A 14566-nucleotide genomic window follows, 5' to 3' on the forward strand; every position below is an offset into this window, starting at 1 on the left:
ACAAAATGCAACAAAAGTATACAAGGTACACAAAAATGCTGGAGAAACTCAGCGGGTGCAGCAGCATCTATGGAGCGAAGGAAATAGGTGACGTTTAGGGCCAAAACCCTTCTTCAGACTGATGGGGGGTGGGGGGGGGGGGGAGACGGAAGGAAAAAGGGAGGAGGAGGAGCCCGAGGGCGGGGGGGATGGGAGGAGACAGCTCGAGGGTTAAGGAAGGGGAGGAGACAGCAAGGGCTAGCAAAATTGGGAGAATTTGCCGGCTGGTGGGGTGAAAGGTGAGGATTAGGGGGACTCTGCCCTTGTTGCGAGTGCGGGAATGGGGAGAGAGAGCAGTGTTGCGGGGTATGGACGAGACCCTTGTGCGAGCCTCATCTATGGTGGAGGAGGGGAATCCCCGTTCCCTGAAGAGCGAGGACATTTCCGATGCCCTGGTGTGGAACGTCTCATCCTGGGAACAGATGCGGCGTAGGCGGAGGAATTGGGAGTAGGGGATGGAGTCTTTACAGGGGGCAGGGTGGGAAGACGTGTAGTCCAGATAGTCATGTGAGTCAGTGGGTTTGTAGTGTATGTCGGTCAGAAGTCTGTCCCCTGCGATGGAGATGGTGAGGTCAAGGAATGGTAGGGAAGTGTCGGAAATGTTCCAGGTGTATTGGAGTGCCGGATGGAAGTTGGTGGTGAAGTGGATGAAGTCAGTCAGTTGTGTGTGGGTGCAGGAGGTGGCCCCAAAGCAGTCGTCAATGTAACGGAGGTAGAGGTCGGGGATGGGGCCCTGGTACGTATTGAACAAGGATTGTTCAACGTACCCGACAAAGAGGCAGGCGTAGCTGGGGGCCATGCGTGTGCCCATAGCTACGCCTTGTGTTTGGAGGAAATTTGAGGAGTCAAACGTAAAGTTGTTGAGTGTGAGGACCAACTCCGCTAGGCGGAGGATAGTGTCAGTGGCTGGGTATAGGTTGCTCCTCTGGTCGAGGAAGAACCGGAGGGCTTTGAGGCCATCCTGGTGGGGGATGGAGGTGTAGAGTGACTGGACGTCCATGGTGAAGATGAGGGGGTGGGGGCCTAGAGAGTGGAATGCGCTCTCGCAAAAGTATACAAGGGATCGATTTGGCATTTCTGAATAACTAAATGAACAATTCCTATTTGTGTTAGGAATATGGATAGTAGGTACGAATTGTTAGTTTAGTTATTTCTTACAGAATCAAGGTGTTTGCGACCTTTTGAAACAAGTTAAGTACCAAGCCAATTTTCTCCAAGCACTTAGTTTAATTAAACGATCAATAATTTAAACAGGCTAAATGGCAGAGGTGCTCTGGTAAAGCAAAATACAAATGCACTTGTAAAGGATTTCACAGAAAGGACAGTGATGACTTTGAGTATTTACTGAACTAGCTTGAAAATACCATTAGTTTGCTTAGCAAGGTAAATCTCCTTGAATGCATCCAAATCATGCTAGTTAATTCTGGGTGTTGTATTAATACTGATCAACACCAATTGTTAATAGGATGGGTGACATTTTGGGTCAAGTCGCTTCTTCAAACTGAAGATCCAGTCTGAGGAGGGGTCTCGACCCGAAACATCACCGACCCATGTTATCCAGAGATGCTGCCTGACCTGCAGAGTTACTCCAGCAGTTTGTGGCCTTGCATATATACAGTGGCTTGCAAAAGTATTCATACCCCTTGAACTTTTCCACATTTTGTCACGTTACAACCACAAACGTAAATATATTTTATTGGGATTTTATGTGATAGACCAACACAAAGTGGCGCATAATTGTGAAGTGGAAGGAAAATGACACATGGTTTTCAAATTTTTTTACAAATAAAAACCTGAAAAGTGTGGCGTGCAAAAGTATTCAGCCCCCTTTACTCTGTTACCCCTAAATAAAATCCAGTGCAACCAATTGCCTTCAGAAGTCACCTAATTAGTAAATCGAGTCCACTTGTGTGTAATCTAATCTCAGTATAAATACAGCTGTTCTGTGAAGGCCACAGAGGTTTGTTAGAGAATATTAGTGAACAAACAGCATCATGAAGCCCAAGGAACACACCAGACAGGTCAGGGTTGTGGAGAGGTTTAAAGCAGGGTTAGGTTATATAAAAATATCCCAAGCTTTGAACATCTCACGGAGCACTGTTCAATCCATCATCCGAAAATGGAAAGAGTATGGCACAACTGCAAACCTACCAAGACATGGCCGTCCACCTAAACTGACAGGCCGGGCAAGGAGAGCATTGATCAGTGAAGCAGCCAATGGTAACTCTGGAGGAGCTGCAGAGATCCACAGCTCAGGTGGGAGAATCTGTCCACAGGACAACTATTAGTCATGCACTCCACAAATCGGGCCTTTATGGAAGGGTGGCAAGAAGAAAGCCATTGTTGAAAAAAAGCCATAAGAAGTCCCGTTTGCAGTTTGCCACAAGCCAACCTGTGGAGGAAGGTGCTCTGGTCAGATGAGACCAAAATTGAAGTTTTTGGCCTAAATGCAAAACGCTATGTGTGGAGGAAAACTAACACTGCACATCACCCTGAACACACCATCCCCACTGTGAAACATGGTGGTGGCAGAATCATGCTGTGGGGATGCTTTTCTTCAGCAGGGACAGGGAAGCTGGTCAGAGTTGATGGGAAGATGGATGGAGCCAAATACAGGGCAATCTTGGAAGAAAACCTGTTAGAGTCTGCAAAAGACTTGAGACTGGGGCAGAGGTTCACCTTCCAGCAGGACAGCGACCCTAAACATACAGCCAGAGCTACAATGGAATGGTTTAGATCAAAGCATATTCATGTGTTAGAATGGCCCAGTCAAAGTCCAGACCTAAATCCAATTGAGAATCTCTGGCAAGACTTGAAAATTGCTGTTCACATACACTCTCCATCCAATCTGACTGAGCTTGAGCTATTTTGCAAAGAAGAATGGGCAAAAATTTCAGTCTCTAGATGTGCAAAGCTGGTAGAGACATACCACAAAAGACTTGCAGCTGTAATTGCAGCGAAAGGTGGTTCTACAAAGTATTGACTCAGGGGGGCTGAATACTTTTGCACGCCACACTTTTCAGTTTTTTATTTGTAAAAAAAATTGAAAACCATGTATCATTTTCCTTCCACTTCACAATTATGCACCACTTTGTGTTGGTCTATCACATAAAATCCCAATAAAATACATTTACGTTTGTGGTTGTAACGTGACAAAATGTGGAAAAGTTCAAGGGGTATGAAAACTTTTGAAAGCCACTGTATATATTACCCAGCATCTGCAGCTCTTTGGTATTACCAATCATTAATGCATTTTACCCTGGTTTGACCATATAGCTGGTAAATACCAAAATAGCTCAAAGTTTATCAAAGTATATTAATAGAAAAAAAACAAAATAGCTCAGTTTATTACTGAAATATCAAGAATCAGTGTATCGAAAAAGATTCCACCTTTAGGATTCTATTCTATCTTATGAAACATACAACATTTGAACAATTAAAATACATTAGTGTCATGGAGAAGCAAATCATTCAGTGTGTAAGCGTCAATTTTCTAAATGTGAAACAGTTAGCGCAGAATATTATTGGCAAAATAAAGAGCAAATTAGACAAAATCAGGCAACTGAATCATCCTAGCACAAGTAAAGAGCAGATCTAAATTACTATCTACCTCATTGGTGACCCTCAGACTATCCTTGATTGGACTTTGCTGGCTTTACCTTGCATTAAACATTATTCCCTTATCATGTATCTATACACTGTAAATGGCTCGATTGTAACCAAGTATTGTCTTTCCACAGTGGTTAGCATGAAACAAAAGCGTTTCACTGTACCTCAGTACACGTGACAATAAACTAAACTATAAACATATATCCAAATGTTAGATTGGAGACATCTTGGGACATGGTTGGACTTTACTGGACTTATCTTGCACTAAACATTATTCTATTTATCCTGTATCTATACATTGTAGATGGCTTGATTGTAATCATGTAAAGTCCTTTCGCTGACTGGATAGCACTGAACAAAAATGCTTTTCACTGTACCTCTATTCACATGCCAACAACATTATCAAACTATGTTACATTATCCATTTTGGGTTACCTCAACGATTAACTGCTTTCCAAAATGACTATGGGCAACAGATTCCAAAGGGAATTACTCACCTCCAGATTCAATGAAACCATGTTTTCCATTGTGGGGTGTACCCAGTGTCAAATGCACCAAAGTAAAACTTATTTAATACAACAGCACAATCAAATCAGCTTCTATCTATTGCTTTTAGGACAAAGAGAGATTGCAAGGTTAAAAGAGCAAAAGGCTACGGGTGTTAGTTTAGTTCATCCCTATATAAAAGGAGCATATTCTCTCGGGCCCACTGTCAACCATATCCCTTGCTCTTCACAATCCTCCTCCCCACCCACCCTGTCTCCCCACCCCCCTGCACATCTCAAGGAGTAAGAATCCAGCAGTTTCCGATATTATGAAAGTTTGTATATTCACAGAGCACTGTAACATTTGAGTACCAGTTGGTTTCATGACAATGATCGAGAGATGGGTTTTAAACAATGGTAGCTTGGTTTTGCAGGCTTCCTGCTTTCATGAAACAGTAAAGGGCGAGCATGGCGTCTTGAAACTGTACTTGTCATGGATAAGCCATTGGGAAGTATCAATCAATAAGGGACTATTGCAAAGAAGTATTTGTAAGCACGTTTATTAGGTTATTAATATTGTTTTTACCTCGTGTCACCATTTGCTGAAAAGTGTCAGCAGCCAGGCTCTTTCACTTGAGCCAGGACACTGAAAATTAAAACGATGAGACTGCCTACCTTCAAGAACAGACTGGATACTTTTGTTGGGGGAAGGGTGGGGGCAGAGACAAGAAGGAAGAAACATAAATATACTCAAGGTGTAGCTTTGCAAAGCAAAAGTGGAAACAGGCCAAGTTATCGATCCCCAAAACTACTGATTAACACAGTGAAGGAATTTCATACAGTGAAGCAAACGGCAAGCGAGAGCTAGCCTTCAATTGGTGAAGAGTGAAAGTCAGTAAAATTTGCTTTAAAAAAAAGAGCTGTGCTGCTTTGAAGTACCTCCATATGGGCATCTACGAAGCAAGCTGAACTCCTCCTCTTGCTCTGCTTGAAGATAAAATGTTGATAAAAGCAGTAAAGAGATAATAAACAAGTTAACAATTAATCCCTTCAAATCAAGCTCTTCACTAAAAAATTACCATTAGCTTTTTAAATTCCAATTTAAACAATCAATTGGATGGAAAAAAAAAAGATGCTTTAATAAGAAGAAAAATGAACGTGCTCTGCATTTAGCCTTAGAAGATCTAGCACCATCTTTCAATCTTTCGTGTTTACAAGATGAAAAAATGAAAGTCTCGAAATATGCATTTCACAAGATTTGAGAGCAGACTTTGTTTCACTCGTGTGATGCTTCCCTCTTTACATTCCGAACCAAAAGATGGTGCTTTTGAAGTAAACAAAGATGCTGGAAAAGTGAAATAAAAACAGAAAATGGTGGGAACACTGAAAGAAGTGTAGCATTTTGTGGAAAGAGAACTGGATTTAATTGTTTAGGCTTGAGACTATTTGAACTTGAAATTAATTTGTCAGGTATTCAATATTAAGGATTTTTAAAATTTTGCATCCACAGTTTCTTGAATTTCAATGAGAACACTTAATTAATCATTCCTCATCCAGACTACAAATTAAGCAAGGCTTTGATTTTGAATAGATTCTAATATTGGTGTCAAGGTACCTGATACAAGTTACCCCACGTAATTTGCTGGAAAAAAAGATTAATCAAAGAAAGATAGATAGATACTTTGTCACATGTACCATGAAGGTACAGTGAAGTTCTTTGTTTTTGAATACACAGCACACAAAAGAGTTGCCACAAGGCACCAACAAAGTTACAAAGTCCCCTTAAATACAGTTGGTCCCTTCGTCGTCGTCCCTCACCACCGCCACCACAGGTTCCCTCTTGTTCTCGGCGCCACCCCACGCCAGGTTCCCCCTTTGTTCTCGGTGGCCCCGCCACGCCGGGTCCCATTTGTCATGAAATAATTCAACCACCACTTCACAACATTGTGACTGTCGGATAGTCCATTTATGTCCAGGGACACGTATAGGAATTTAAATTACTCAAGGAGGTTTGCTAGCTCTTTATCCCTTCACCCCAGCTTTAGCATTGCTGCTATAGTTCATTTCACAGCATGAGGAAAGTGTGCAACTTGATCAATGGTGTCCAGCACATTGGACTGGGTCAACACTATCTCAGTATCAGGAACCTCATTTGACAATTAACCACTTAAAAACTGTAGATCTGTACAAGCATTAACTACCATTTGCTGATCCATCTCAGTCATCCATATAGAAGCTAAACAGCCCGTCCTCTAACTATGAGAAGCATTCAATATATTAAGCATTACACAATTACCAGGCACTAACCTTTAAAATACCAGCACCTATCAAGGCAGAAAGGGCCAGGACTTTGGTATTTGCAACCCCCAACCCAGGAGTGTATGTTGACTTAAATTTGGATAAAGGCCATAGGTGCAGAAAGGTTACTTGCAGCTGCTGGTGATGCTACATACTTCTGATGGAGGGTCTCGACCCGAAATGTTACCCATTCCTTCTCTCCAGAGATGCTGCCTGTCCCGCTGAGTTACTCCAACATTGTGTCTACCTACATTCATCAGTTCCACACCAGCAGGCATCTTCCTAATTTCCTGGAGAGTAGAAACAATAGATCTCCACTGTGCTTTCACATTTCCATCACTAGCATACACCAAGAATCATAAGGGCTCCAAATTCAAGGTTAAGCTCTGCAAGTGTGTTGAAGGGAAAGGTGAGGATGAGTGGGTAAAAAAACAGCCAACTTTTAAGAAAAAGTAACACAGTACAGCGCAGGAACAGGAAAAAATAGAAACAAAGAAAAATAGGTGGAGGAGGCCATTCTGCCCTTCGAGTCATTCAATGTGATCACGGCTGATCACTTGCAATCAGTACCCCGATCCTGCTTTTTCCCCCATATCCCTTGATTCCTTTAGCCCCAAGAGCTAAATCTATCTCTCTCTTGAAAATATCCAGTGAATTGGCATCCACTGCCTTCTATGGCAGAAATTTCCACATTCACAACTCTGGGTAAAAAAAGTGTTTCCTCATCTCAGTCCTAAATGGCCTACCCATTATTCTTAAACTGTGATCCCTGGTTTTGGACTCCCCCAACATCGGGATTTTTTTCCTGCATCCAGTCTGTCCAATCCATTACGAATGTTATATGTTTCTATAAGATCCTCTTTCATCCTTCTAAATTCCAGTGAATGCAGGCTCAGTCGACCCATTCTTTCATCATACGTCAGTCCCGCCATCCCGGGAATTAACCTGGTGAACTTATGCTGCACTCCATCAATAGCAGGAATGTCCTTCCTCAAATTAGGAGAACAAAATTGCACACAATACTCCAGGTCTGGTCTTACCAGGGCCCTGTACAACTGCAGTAGGATCTCCTTGTTCCTAAACTCAAATCCTCTCGCAATGAAGGCCAACATGCCATTAATTTTCTTCACTGCCACAGATCGTTAAGCCCACAATTTCTACGCAGAACCTGATGCCAATTTGAGCTAACCCCATCTGCCTCCACATGAAGAAAATAAAAAAGACAGATGCTGGAAAAATGAAATAATATCAAGGACTAGAAAAATTCAACAGGTCAGCAGCATCGGTGGAATTACAAATCATGCTGCCAGACCTACTGAGTTTCTCTTCGCATTTTCTGTCTTTCAGCTTTTCGGTAAGTTGTCAAGATAGCAGCTTCAAATTCCTTGGAATTAACATCTTGGATGACCCATCCTGTGCCAGGCACATAGATGTAATCATAAAGGCAGTACACCAGTGACTCTACTTTCTGAGAAGTTTAAAGAGATCCAGCATATCATCGAATACTTTAAAACTTTACAGACTGACAGACTGCATCATGCCTGGTACATGAATTCTAACAGATAGAAACACGAGGATGCAGAGAGTGGAGGACTTGGCTCAGTCCCCGGCGGTCAAGGAAAGGGCTGGCGGAGGGTCCTGGAGGTCAGACGAAGATGGACCCGCGTGAATGCCAGAGGGCGAACGGGCCCGCGTGGGTGTCAGAGGTCCGACAAGCCACATCGGACAAAGAAGGATCCAGCGTTGGCGGGTTGCTGTGAGAACAAAAGGGGACCCAGTGTGGGGGAACCACCAGGAACAAAGGGGGACCATGGGGACTCAATGGAATGCTTTAACTTTGTCGGTGCTCTTTATGTAGCGACTCTTGTAGAATCTCACTGTGACATGTCACATGTGATAATAAAGTATCATTCATTCAAAGGGACAACTCTCTCCAGCAATGAAAGCATCTACATAAGAGGTTGCCTCAGAAAAAGACAGCATCTGCCATCGAAAAACTGCAGCAGCCGGGTAAGGCCCACTTCTTGCTGCAACCATCGGGCAGGAGGTACAGAAGCCAGAAGTCCCACACCACCATGCTCAGGAGCAGCTACTTTTCTGCAACTACCAGGTTCTTGAAAGAACCTGCACAACCTTAATCTTAATTGTGCAATGGGACACGTCTTGCATTACCATGGACTTGTAATTTTTCCTAATTATGTTTTGCACCAATGTCTTCTTTCTTGCAGCTATTTTTCTTCTTTTTAAAAAAAAAGTGCCGGTGTAACTCAGCAGGTCACCCAGCATCTCTGGAGCCCATGAATAAGCAATGTTTCGTGACTCTTCAGCAGGTCAGCCATCTCACCCGCTAAGTTACTCCAGCCCGGCCTTTTGTAAACCAGCATATGAGAGCGGTGGGGGCTTGAGTCGGGCACGGGGCTTGTTCTCGCGGAGACCCAGGACCGTTGGAGACAGCGGTGGAGGGTCAGAGCGGTGGGGGCTTGAGTCGGGCACGGGGCTTGTTCTCGCGGAGACCCAGGACCGTTGGAGACAGCGGTGGAGGGTCGGAGCTTACCAAATCCCGTAACGTTCCACACTCCATAGGGAGGGTTTCTGGGGAAGCCGCTGATTGGTGGGAGCAGACTAGAGGAAGCAGCTGATTGGGTGCAACCTCAGGTTAGCATTTCTGCTTTTTGGTTAAGGGTACAGTGATTTAGTAAGGGTACAGTGAGCTAAGGGAGGCTAGGGAAGCGGAAAATCAAAATGTGACAGGAGGATCCAGAATGTGTGAAGATAAAGCTCTAGATGTAAAAGGGGCAAAAACGGAAGGAAGGGTAGTAAAAATCATCTGAAAGTGCTTTATCTAAGTGCGCTGTACACGGTATTAGTGAGACCACATTTGGAATACTGTGTACAGTTCTGGGGTCCATACTTAAGAAAGGATGTACTAGCCCTGGAGGCAGTGCAGCGAAGGTTTACAAGATTAATTCCTGCAATGAGGGGATTGACATATGAGGAAAGGTTAAGTAAGCTGGGACTCTACTCTTTGGAGTTTAGGAGAATGAGAGGCGATCTCATTGAAACGTGTAAGATCGTGAGGGGCCTTGATCGGGATATGCAGTTTCTTGTATCTACGCATGTAATTTCTTTTTATTGACTGACAGAATATGTGTACTTTGTTTTAATGTTGTCTGGTCCACGCCAACCATCAATCACTTATTCACTAGTTCTATCCTACACACTAGGAATAATTTACAGAAGCCAATTAACCTACAAACCTACATGAGGGAGGAAGCCGAAACACCCATTGAAAACCCACACGGTCACAGGGAGAACGTACAAACTCCGTACTGACTGCACAGCAGTCAGGGTGGAACCCTGGTCTCTGGTGCTGTGAGGCAGTGACTCTTCTGCTGCACCACCGTGCTGCCCTATCCTGGAATGCAGCATTACAGCAGCTCATGTTGCTTTTTGCCCAAAGCTCCTCTAAAATGAGTTTTTCCTATAGTTATCCATTTCCCTTTTAAAAGTTTGACAGCAGGGGAGTGGAAGAGAATAGAACAAAAACCTGAATCCAGGAGATAGACACACAAAGCAGTACAATTTCCTCTGACAATGATCAATGCCCCAGGATATCAAAATAGACAATGGAAAATATGTACACTACTTAAGACTCAAATGCCAAGTTTTTGAATACAGTGTAGCTTTCAAAGTTCACATGATCCTTGACACCAACAATATTTCCGAATCAAATTTCCACTTTCATTTGGCAGGTTAATACTGCCAAAACTTCAGTTGTTTTAGTGAAGTGAGAAAAATGAAATAATCAAAACAATAAGCCCAAATCCCTGTAGAACAAGGACAAGGACAAATTGTTTCTGCTGTTCCTTTGCTGTGCTCATTTTCATCCTTGCTGAGCCAGTCTAAATATATTCTACTCTCAAGAGAAGCTCGGGGATATAGCAAAAATGGCCACCAGGAAGTCAATTATTTTTATGTTTGACAACCTCAGGCTCCTCATTGAAGTCTCCATCATCCAGTGCTGCCACAGAACACGTCTTAAGGGCCTGTCCCACGAGTATGCGACCTGCATGCGGCAAGCGCGACCTAAAGGGCTGGTCCCACCAGCATGCGGCAAGCGCGACCAAACCAGAAGCGGAGGTCGAGTGAGTGACAGGGCGTCGAGGCGGCTGCGGGCCGGCAGGCAGTTGCCGCACGGAATTTTTAAACACGGTCAGTTTTTCGGAGCCCCGCGCGATGTCGGGACCAGCTCCGCACAACTCCATACGGCTCCGGCGATCGATGTGTGACCGGCGCCGCGAGGCCGTACGGCTCAAGCGACCACGTTAGGTCGTACTTGCCGCATGCAGGCGCATGCTGGTGGGACCGGCCCTTTAGGTCGTGCTTCCCGCTTGGAGTCGCATGCTCGTGGGACAGGCCCTTTACTTTACTGAGCACTCCCTGGAAAGGGCAGAAAACTAGAATTTGAGAAAGATCTGGCAAAGGAAATAATTATGAACAACAATATGCTGGAGAAACTCAGTGGGTCAAGCGGCATCTGTAGGTGGAGAGGAATGGTTGCTGTTTCGGGTCAAACACCTACATCAGGAGTGAAAGGCACCTGCAGCAAGGTTGTCACTCAAGATTCCAGGATCTGCAGTCTCATGCAGCTTCAATTTAAAAAATCTTTCCCCCCACACCTCCATCCACTTACATGCTTTTATGCTCAGCACAAGATTGGCCCAAGGCAAAGTTTGACCCCTTTCCAGGGAATGCTCAGTAAAGTAAAACTTGTTCAGTGTGGCAGGACTGAACCATGGAGATTTCAATGAGGAACCTGAAGTTGTCAAACTTGTAAAAATAATTGACTTTCTGGTGGAAAGTTTTGCTAAATTCGCAGCAATTTACAATATACATTACTGATTTAGATGCAGGGATTAAAAGTAACATTAGCAAATTTGCAAAGCTGGGTGGCAGTGTGAACTGTGAAGAGGATGCTATGAGGATACAGGGTGACTTAGACAGGTTGGGTGAGTGGGCAGATGCATGGCAGATGCAGTTTAATGTGGATAAATGTGAGGTTATCCACTTTGGTGGGAAAAACAGGGAGGCAGATTATTATCTAAATGGAGTCAATTTGGGAAAAGGGGAGGTACAATGGGATCTGGGGGTCCTTGTTCATCAGTCAATGAAAGTAAGCATGCAGGTACAGCAGGCAGTGAATAAAGCATATGGCAGGGAGACAAAAATGCTGGAGAAACTCAGCGGGTGAGGCAGCTTCTATGGAGCGAAGGAAATAGGCAAGACTGAAGTAGGGTCTCGACCCGAAATCTTGCCTATTTCCTTCGCTCCATAGATGCTGCCTCACCCGCTGAGTTTCTCCAGCATTTTTGTCTACATTCGATTTTCCAGCATCTGCAGTTCCTTCTTAAACAAAGCAAATGGCATGTTGGCCTTCATAACAAGAGGAGTTGAGTATAGGAACAAAGAGGTCCTTCTGCAGTTGTACAGGGCCCTAAGGAGACCACACCTGGAGCATTGTGTGCAGTTTTGGTCTCCCAATTTGAGGAAGGACGTTCATGCTATTGAGGGACTGCAGTGTAGGTTCACCAGGTTAATTCCCGGGATGGCGTGACTGTCATATGTTGATAGAATGGAGCAGCTAGGCTTCTATACTCTGGAATTTAGAAGGATGAGACGGGATCTTACTGAAACATATAAGATTATTAAGTGTTTGGACACGCTAGAGGCAGGAAACATGTTCCCGATGTTGGGGGAGTCCAGACCCAGCGACCACAGTTTAAGAATAAGCGGTAAGAACGGAGATGAGGAACGACTTTTTCCACACAGAGTTGTGAGTGTGAAATTATCTGCCTCAGAGGGCGGTGGAGGCTGGTTCTCTGGATGCTATCAAGAAAGAGCTAGACAGAGCTCTTAAAGATAGCGGAGTCAAGGGATATGGGGAGAAGGCAGTGATCAGGCTGAATTATGTTAAAAATATAAGAAAATATTAAATGAATTCCTGGGCCAGCTTACAACTTATATGATCAGCCATGATCACATTGAATGGCGGTGCTGGCTCGAGCGGCCAAATGGCCTACTACTGCACCTATTGTCTATTGTCTAAATGAAAGAGAATGCCATGGTAAACAGAAGTTAATGGAAGATTCCCAGTAGGTGGCCTTTGAGAATTCAAACACATCTGAAGTCTGAGTGTGTCAGTCTGAAGAAGGGTCCCAGCCTGCAATTCATTTGCCCATTCCCTCCACAGATGCTGCCTGACCTGCTGAATTTCACCAGCATCTGTAATTTGTGTCTACAAAATACAAGGTGGTGTTCTTCTACTTTGCATTATACCTCACCTTGACAGTGGAGGAGGCCAAAGACATTTTAAATCAGCATGGGGATGGGAGGGGGTATTAAAATGGTTGGCAACAGGGAGAACCAGGTACTCAGTGGACAGAGAGCTGGTGCTCACCAATGCAATTAACTGGTGTGGGTTTGGTCTCATCAATGTAGAGGAGGTCAGATCAGGAACACTGAAAGCAATAGATTAAGGTTGAAGATAGGCAATGTGCAGGCAGCATTCTGGTACACCTTTTCTGCAACCTCTCCAAAGCCTCCACATCTTCCTGTAATGGGCGACCAGAACTATACATGACACTGCAAATGCAACCCAAGGAAAGGTGCATAAAGCTGCAAGGAGCTAAAGGATCTTAACCCAAATTGTCAACTGTCCATTTACTACCACAAATACTGCCTGACCCACTGTTTATCCAGCTGGTCTCTTTGTGCTGCAGATTTCAACATCTGTAGTGCGTGCGCCTCCAGTTAAACAAGCACATGTTTTATTCCACACACTTTGAACCCAATTTAGGATTAACAAATTCATATTTTTAAACTTTTGGGAGGGGTTTTAATTAGAGTAATTATACATGTATAGCAAGACTTTTACTAAACAACAGGCAAAAAGAGCACTTGACTGTATCTAGGTACGTGTGACAATAAAGTAACACTGAACCATTAGTTAAAAATTAGTACGTTTTCAAAGTTAATCTCAAGAAAAAGCAGAAACCAATGCAACTAATCAGGACTGATGCTCTGAGGAAGAAGTTACGGCATGAAGATTTGAGTAATAAATATGTGGCTGAAAAATGGGTGGATTCAGATGTGCCTGAATCTTGTTTGAAAGCTGGCTTCAAACCAAGTATAAATGTAATTGGATGCAGAATAACAGGGTGTGTGTGTCTGTGTCTGTTTGTGTGCAATCACATCTACTCAAAGAAACGATGGGCTAAAATAAAATTTTAACACATTCCGTGTTTTATCCCGTGAAATCAAATATTGCCTTATCTGAAAAATTCATGCATTATTTCTAGAGTCATTTATGAAAATGATCAAAAATTTCAAATAAGTTAGAAAATAAACGAGATGGTCTCGCTGATGGTCACAATGGATCTGCCTGTCTACCTCTGCTCGTGCTGCTAGTGACGTTACCCCTGCTCTGTCTTCTGTACTTCTAGGCTTCTTAACTTTTACTTCTTTAAATTTGTCACTTAGCGTTTTTAAACTTCTGCTCAGGACGTGCTGCGCGCTCCGCTGGGCTCCTTGAAGTTCTAGAACATGGCGGTCGTTATCGCCGCGCGGGTGAGGGGCAGACGCAAATTTGAAATCCCAGCTCCAAAAGGCAGCGAACACCACGAAACCCCAGCTCCAAAAGGCAGCAAGCTCCCCTGCCTCCGTGTCCATGACTAGTGGAGTGCCGCAAGGCTTGGTGCTGGGACCACAGCTATTTACCATATTAATGATTCAGACGAAGGAATTAAAAGTAACATTAGCAAATTTGCAGATGACACAAAGCTGGGTGGAGGTGTGAGTTGGAAGGAGGATGCAGTGTGACTTGGATAGGTTGGGTGAGTGGGCAGATGCATGGCAGTCGCAGTATAATGTGGATAAATGTGGTAAAAACAAGGTAGCAGATTATCTGAATGGTGCCAGATTGGGGAAAAGGGAAGAGCAACGAGACCTGGGTGAACTTGTACATCGGTCACTGAAAGTAGGCATGCAAGTAGAGCAGGCAGTGAAGAAAGCTAATGGCATGTTGACCTTCATCATACCGAAAAGTTTTGATTATAGAAGCAAAGAGGTCCTTCTGC

At 43.9% G+C, this 14566-nt stretch overlaps 1 protein-coding gene across 1 annotated transcript in view; it reads right to left on the minus strand.

Annotated features, from left to right (window-relative positions):
• LOC116973016 (EH domain-containing protein 3) overlaps positions 1 to 14566 on the minus strand; it is a 75455-nt gene that overhangs the window by 29672 nt on the left and 31217 nt on the right. The gene's annotated exons all lie outside the window — the stretch shown is intronic.

The sequence above is a fragment of the Amblyraja radiata genome, chromosome 5, assembly GCF_010909765.2.
Source record: "Amblyraja radiata isolate CabotCenter1 chromosome 5, sAmbRad1.1.pri, whole genome shotgun sequence".
Lineage (NCBI taxonomy): Eukaryota > Metazoa > Chordata > Chondrichthyes > Rajiformes > Rajidae > Amblyraja > Amblyraja radiata.